Source organism: Meles meles, chromosome 4, assembly GCF_922984935.1.
Source record: "Meles meles chromosome 4, mMelMel3.1 paternal haplotype, whole genome shotgun sequence".
In the NCBI taxonomy this organism is placed as follows: Eukaryota; Metazoa; Chordata; class Mammalia; order Carnivora; family Mustelidae; genus Meles; species Meles meles.
The window spans coordinates 34,635,927-34,644,351 of NC_060069.1; the positions used below are offsets into that span (position 1 = coordinate 34,635,927).

At 34.3% G+C, this 8,425-nt stretch overlaps 1 pseudogene; it reads left to right on the forward strand.

The window, feature by feature from the left end:
* The first annotated feature begins 8,011 nt into the window (after positions 1–8,011).
* On the forward strand, positions 8,012–8,175 carry LOC123940999 (annotated as a pseudogene).
* Positions 8,176–8,425: the final 250 nt, after the last annotated feature.

Sequence of the window (8,425 nt, forward strand, 5' to 3'; positions counted from 1 at the left end):
CTTCCGGTCCCGTCCATGTTGCTACAAAAGTTGGGTATTCATCCTTTCTGATGGAGGCATAATACTCCCTTGTGTATATGGACCACATTTTCCTTATCCATTCGTCCGTTGAAGGGCATCCTGGTTCTTTCCACAGTTTAGCAACCGTGGCTATTGCTGCTATAAACATTGGGGTACAGATAGCTCTTCTTTTCACTACATCTGTATCTTTGGGGTAAATACCCAGCAGTGCAATTGCAGGGTCATAGGGAAGCTCTATTTTTAATTTCTTGAGGAATTTCCACACTGTTCTCCAAAGTGGCTGTACCAACTTGCATTCCCACCAACAGTAGAAGAGGGTTCCCCTTTCTCTACAACCTCTCCAACACACGTCTTGCTAATTTTGGCCATTCTAACTGGTGAAAGGTGATATCTCAATGTGGTTTTAATTTGAATTTCCCTGATGGCTAGCAATGATGAGCATTTTTTCATGTGTCTGATAGCCATTTGTATGTCTTCATTGGAGAAGTGTCTGTTCATATCTTCTGCCCATTTTTTGATATGATTATCTGTTTTGTGTGTGTTGAGTTTGAGGAGTGCTTTATAGATCCTAGATATCAACCTTTTGTCTGTACTGTCATTTGCAAATATCTTCTCCCATTCCGTGGGTTGCCTCTTTGTTTTGTTGACTGTTTCCTTTGCTGTGCAGAAGCTTTTGATCCTCATTTCATATAATCTTTTGACAAGTTTTTTGTGATTGTCTTTTGTATCTGGTTAATGAAAAAGTTTATAAAAAGGCAGTAATAAGAATGAGCTCAAAGTGTGGTCAGAAAACTACAGAGCTTCTATGGAATCCTCCAAATAATACCATATTCATAGTTCACACAGTGCACACATAGCTAAAAATCTGACCACAAGTTTTATAGTGTGTGTTTAAATTTTAAGTACCTGTTGAATTCACAGGCTCATGAGTCTTATATGTGAAAATTGTGGCACTGATTGAGAAGATTTGGAAAGGGAATATTTGAATCCCCAAATCCCCCTTGAGCCTCCCTCACCATGTCTGAATTAAATAGCCTTCTCTTCTGTGATAACCTTGTGTGAAGCAAATAATTTGTAAAGAGATGTCTATTCTTCTCATAGTGAAACTCCGGCACCCATCATTGTCTTCAGATACTAATCTGAGGCAGATTCTAGCAAACCCAAGAGGGAAATATACAAAATATGTACTAGAAAGAGTTTAAATATCAAAAGAATTACAAAAGTATGTTAATTTATATTTGTAGAAATTTGGGGTATATGTTTGCAAATATATTCTAAGACAATATGTCGAAGAAGATATAATGCTGGATTGGGATGAATATACAGAAATAGGATTACATATTAGAGATTTTTAAGATAAATATTAGCTATATAGTTGGAAGTGGCTCTAACAGTTTGCTTAGTTGACTAAAAAATGCTTTCCTACATTAAAGAAAAAGGGAATGCCACGATTTCTGTGATGGTGGGGGAAGGAAAGCAGTCAGGAAGTGGGAAGATTGGAGGAGGGAGGGGAGGAATTGGGAGAGAGAGAGAGGCAGAGAAAGGAATATTGAGGTTCAGGATAATAGAAATTTTAGAGAGAATTTATTTTATGAGACCTACATACCCATCTGCCCAACATTTCCCACAGGAGGATTCCGAGTATCCTCCCATAAAAAAGTACTAAAGAGTGCATTAACAAAAGGAGCACCAGCTTCTTTGTAAATCACTGTAGTTCTTATCTTCTGCAGACCCAAGATACGTTAGGAGATACTGATAACACTGATGGAATCCAGGAGTGCCAGAGGCCTCGGGTAGCTTTTAACTGGTAGATACACCATAGGGTGAAGGACAGGCACAGTTTGCTCAACCTGAAGGGATGATTAGCATTAGCTAATTGATTATAGTGTCCCAAGAACTAAGAGCTGAACCTGAAAACAAAGAAATATATAGTGCTCAATATATAGTACTCGGTTTCAAAATCCTCCCTGTAAAACACTTTTTGATCTGAAATAGGAAATAAGTATATTAAACTGAAGCACTGTTATAAAGATGGCTTTACTTTCAAGCTTCTGTTTGTTTTGTATCACAAGCTGGTGCGATTTCTATAGGTCTTATTACACATGTAAGAATACGGCTGTGATACACACTTCCCTCCGGATCTTAAACAGGACCCTGACATATCAATGTTAAAGCATGAATGCAACCTCTCTACTGGAATGCGCAACCAAGATAACTGTCAAAAACGTCGGAGAACCTGGAGGAAATTACTGGATGTTTTTATCTATAAACAAGAGATTCATTTATATTTCATATCAATACATTTGAACGTATAAGAGTAGAGATCTGTCCCATAAAAAGAAACACAGAGATATAGGCTGAAGTCAACTCTTTATGACACATTTTCAGGATCACTGAGCTTCTTCTGAGACGTGATCTGAATCAAATTCAGAGATTATAGGTATTGTTTAAATTCAAACAGATCCAGATGTACTTATTTGAAGTATATATATAATTTTTAAATATTTTATTTATTTGACAGAAAGAAATCACCAGTAGGCAGAGAGGCAGGCTGGGGGGGGGGTGGCTGGGGAAGAAAGCAGGCTCTCTGCTGAGCAGAGAGCCTGATGCAGGGCTCAATCCCAGGACCCTGAGATCATGACTGGAGCTGAAGGCAGAGGCTTTAACCCACTGAGCCACCCAGGCGCCCCGAGTATATTTTTCAAAAGCCAAATATGTGTAGGTACCCTTTCCTCTTTGATTCTCAAGTAATACTCTTGCCCATTTCTTTTGATTCTTCTCATTTGCTTCTCAACTTTTATGTAGATGTAATTTTTTTTGTTTTGTTTTTACTTTTGGAGACCAGTCAGCAAATACCACAAAATTATCCTTTTTGGATTTGTTTTAATAAAGCACTTGACTCCCATGTCTAAAGCAAAATAAAACTTGCTAAACAATGCACCAAACCACATACAATATGTGTAAATACATGTAATACTTCACAGTGCATGTAAGCATCCTACAACCTCAAAGTCCAGAATATTTCTTTCCCACTCAGTCAATTCCTAATTCTAGAAAGGAAATACAAAATAATAATAAAATAAAATAAAACATCAGAGCAACCAAAAACACAAACTTTTCAAGTCATCAAAACCTAGTTTCTCATAGTAGTAAAGTAGTAAGAAGCAGTTCTTCCCTTTTCCCTCACTTAATCACTCATTATATTTTGAAATAACATATTCTGTGTGTGTGTATGTGTGTATATGTATACAAATATATATGTGTACATGTTTACAGAGACTATAAAATTCATATTATATATATATAAAATTATTAAGATAAAACTACCTGGGTAGCTGAAGTCTATATATACTTTATATGAAGAAACAGGGGATATATAAATGTGTAAATTTATGTAAATGTGTACCAATCATATCTATAAACAAATAGCTTTTAAGTATATCTAGGTCAAATAGCTAAAACAAAATAGAATTATTTATTATAGCAACTGCCTTTATTGTCTATATGGCAGACATTATATGTAAATATCTATCTCTATGTATATATGTCTGTTTGTATCAGTCTTAAAGATATATTTATTGAGCCCATAATATTCACCATGTGACAGACTATATTAAGTCATCTTTGAAAAATAAGAATGAATAGAGTATTGATCAGTCTTGTGCTCAAAGAGGTCAGATGCAATGAAAGGTGAGGTATTGGGGAAGGTCAAACAGAGAAAAAAAATTACAGTACAGTAATTGATGTGAGCCAAAGAAATTAGAATAATAGAGAGCTTGCAGCACAATAGAAGAGCACATGTCCAATCCTAAAGGGATCAAAAATAGCCTCATATAGTATGAGATACCAATGTTAAGTCCTGAAGCAATGTATGTGCAGTGTGTCTGGTCTTGAGAAGAAATTTATGTGTGTCTAGGTCTACATGTGAATGTACACACACAAGGACCAGCTAGACAGAAAGCTTTATCTCCACCATTTAACCCGTCCATTATGCTATCATGCAGGGCAGCTAAGCATGTGCTTGTACGAATGGGCTTGGTAATATAAACAACTTAATTGAAATAGCTGGCCCCAAGAAACTCATTGAGGAAGGATGATGCTTCCTGGTGGAGTTCAAGATGGCATAAAATGTATCAGTGTTAAATCCTTGACATATGCAACTCTCTTCCCCTTGGTTTATGGCTCTTTTAGGAGATGCAGTACCCATTTGCTTTTATCATTCCTCTGAAACTGCATTAGAGAAATTACAGGGTATTATCAAGATAAGAAAATAATTGCATTTTAATTTGACATGAGAGTTTCTTTGGAGAATAAAGTGGAAATTGGATCAAGGAAACAGACTGAGAACATGTCTACCTACCTCCCCACAATATCATGAGAAATGACAGAAAATGCACTTCACAAGAATTTAAGTCTGTTATAAAGCTGGACAACAAAAAAGGAATGCAATACTTGGCCTGCCACTTTGAATAATTTCTAAAAGATTGAAAGCATAACGAGTTATGCCTTTGGAGAAGAAGGACTTAAACAGATCTGAGATGAAACCGTATTCAGGAGGTTGCTATGAGAGAAGCATGGCTGGTTCCAGCTAATCTTCAGGCTCAAAATGTGAGTTAGTTCATGGAGCAAAGGAGGAAAGCTGGATATCCCTCTAAGTGGTATCCTGTGGAACAGCATTCAAGAAAGATAAGCTTTCAAGACACTACCATTCTCCCTCCTGTACTCACCTGTAGTCTATAGGGACCCATGTGCTCTGACTAAAGCACAGCGTGTTTGTCTTCAAAATGGAGCACAGGACAGAGTGTCCAATAGAGCCTCTTACGCCGACTAACCCCTATATTACAACTAAAATCTCAAAGGACAAGTCATTATAATCAGAACCAACATTTAAAAAAAATAAGTCAGGAAATCTAAACTGCAGATATATGCAAACAACTGGCAATTTCATAAACCAGAAAGAAAAAAACAATAGAAAGGGACTCCGAAGTAAATAGAGGAACACCAAAATAAACAATTGATAAATAGAATAATTAAAGGTGAGCTTATATCTGAAACTAATATATATTATGTGTCAACCATACTTCAATTAAAAGTGTTTTTTTTAATACAACTTTAAAAAAAAACAGTGAGCTAAAGCATAGCTATACTATATACTTTTATATCAGACAAAAAGGACTTTAAGCCAAGGGTAACAAAAAACAAAGTTTGTTATATATAATGACAAGGGGTCAGTACATTAAGAAGATATAACAATCAGAAATATATACACTCCCAACAAATTAAGCTGAAAGTTAGCAGAAGGAAGGAAATAATACGGATCAGAGTGAAAATAAATGAAATAGAGACCAGAAAAATAATAGAAAGGATCAAAGAAACTAAATACTATTTGAAAACATAAACTAAATTGGCAAACCCTTAGCTAGATTATCTAAGAAAAAAAGATAACACATACATAAAAATATAAATAAAAGAAGAGATATGAAAACAGATATTACAGAAATACATCAAATCATGAGATTACAATGAACAATTATATGACAACAAATTACATAACCTAGAAGAAATAGATGCATTTCTAGAAATAAAACAACTCATCAAGACTAAATTAGAAAGACATGGAAAATCTAAGCAGACAAATTACAAGTAAAAAAATTGAATCAGTAATCAAAAAACTCCCAACACAGAAAACTTCAGAACCAGGCAACTTCCCTGGAGGTTTGTCAAACATTTAAAGAAGAATTAACACTAATCCTCAAACTGGTCAAAAACATCGAGGAGGAGTGAACACATCCAAACTCATTCTACAAGGTCAGCATGACTTTTATACTAAAAATAGAAAAGGATACCACACAGAAAGAAAAGTATAGACTGTGATAGTCATCAATATTCCTTGATGAATACAGATGCAAAAATTCTCAACAAAATATTAGCAAACAGAATTCAAAAACATATTGAAAAGATTATACACCATGACCAAGTAGTGTTTATTTCTGGGATGCAAGAATAGTTCAAAATAAATCAATAAGTGTAATATGTCACATCAGTAAAATAAAAGATAAGAATTATCTGAGTATGTGCAGAAAAAGCATTTGACAAAATGCAGCATTTTTTCATGATAAAAACCTTCAGCAAACTGAGAATAGAAGGAACATAACTGAGCATAATAAGGTCCATATATGACAAGCCCACAGCTAACTTTATAATCATTGGACAAAAGTTAAATATTATCCTTAATATTTAAGATCAGGAACAAGTCAAGGATGCCCTTTCTCACCACTCCCATTCAATATAGTACTGGAAGTTCCACCTAGAGCAACTAGGCATAATTGAAGTAAAAGGCATCCAAACTGGGAAAGAAGAAATAAGCTGTCATTATTTGCTGATGACATTATTTTATATATATATATGTATATATATAAAATATGTATATTATATATATACATATTCATATTTATATTTATATCTCCCAAAGAATTAGTCAAAAAACTGTTGGAATTATCAATTTTAGTAAAGTGGCAGGATTCAAAATCAACATGCAGAAATCAATTGCATTCCTTTGTACTAATGATGAAACATCTGAAAAAGAAATAAAAGAAATAAAAAAGAAAACTATCCCATTCATAATAGCATCAAAAACAATAAAATACCTAGAAATAAATTTAACCAAGGAAGTAAAAAATTTGTATAATGGAAGCTACAAAATTTGTTGAAAGACATTGAAGAGGACACAAACAAATGGGAAGATATCTCAGTTCATGGATTAGAAGAATTGATGTCATTAAAACAGCCATAGTACTCCAACCCATCTACAGATTGAATCCAATCTCCATCAAAGTACTAAAGGCATTTGTCAATGAAATAGAATAGCCTAAAATTTGTGTGAAACCACAAAAGACCCACAAAAGAAAAAGAAACACAAAAGGCAACCAAAGCAATCCTGAGGAAAAAGAACAAAGCTGAAGTTATCACACTTACAGATTTCAAAGTATACTAAAAGACACTGTAATAAAAAACACTGTGGGATAAAAACAAATGAATAAACAACAACAACACCTTAACCAATGGAATAGAATAAAGAGCCTAGAATTAAACCCTAATATATATGGTCAACTAATATTCTATAAGGGAGCCAAGAATACCTAATAGGAAAAGGATTGGCTTTTCAATAAATGGTGCTGGGAAAACTAGAGAAACACATGCAATACAATTAAATTGGACCTCTATGTCATACTGCTCATAAAAATTAACTCAAAATTGATCAAAGATTTAAACATAAGAACTAATACCACAAAACTTCTATAAGCAAATCTAGGGAAGAAGCTCATTGATATTGGCAATGATTTTTTGGGCAAGATGTCAAAAGCACAAACAACAAAAGAAAAAAATCAACCAATGGGACTATGTCAAACTCAAATATTTACACAAAACAAAAGAAACAATTAATAGAATGAAAAGAAAACCTACAGAATAGGAGACATTTTTGCAAACCACTTATTGGATAGGGGCAAATATCCTAAAATTATAAAGAACTCAGTCAACTCAATAACAATAACAACAGAAAAAAAAGAATAAAAAAAAATGGGTGGAAAAACTAGACATCAAGATGACCTACAGACACATGATGAGATACTTAACATCACTCATCATCAGAGAATTGCAAATCAGAACCACAATGAGATCTCATCTCACCCCTGTTAGAATGGCTAGACTCAAGAAGACAAGAAACAACAGGTGCTTATGAGGATGTGGTGGAAATGTGTATAGGTCTGATCATTATGATAAACAATATGGAGGCCCCCCCCAAATTAAAAATATATCCACCATACAGTCCAGCAATTCCACTTCTGGGTATATACACAGAGGAAATGAAAGTTGGATTTTGATGAGATACATACACTCGCACATTTGTCACAGCATTATTCACAAGCCAAGATGTGGAAACCATGCAAATGCCCATGAACAGATGAATGGTTAAAAAAGATATGGTACAAGCTTTGCGCAGTGGCAGTATCGTAGCCAATGAGGTTTATCCGAGGCGCGATTATTGCTAATTGAAAAAGATATGGTTCATATACACAATGGAATATTGTTCAGCCATGAGAAAAGAAGATAGCCTCTCATTTGTGACAACATGATGGACTTGAGCACATTATGCTAAGTGAGACAAGTCAGAGATAAAAAAACAAATATCATGTATATAATTTATAGGTATAATCTAAAAAAAGTTAAACCCATAGAAAACAGAGAATAAAATAGTGGTTACCAGGAAATGGGAGTGTGGATAAAAGTGATGGTATTTCAGGGTACAAATGTGTAATAAGTATTAAATAAGCCATAGAGATCTAAGGCATAGTGTAGTGAATATGGACAACAGCATCACATTATAATTATGTAAATGATAAAT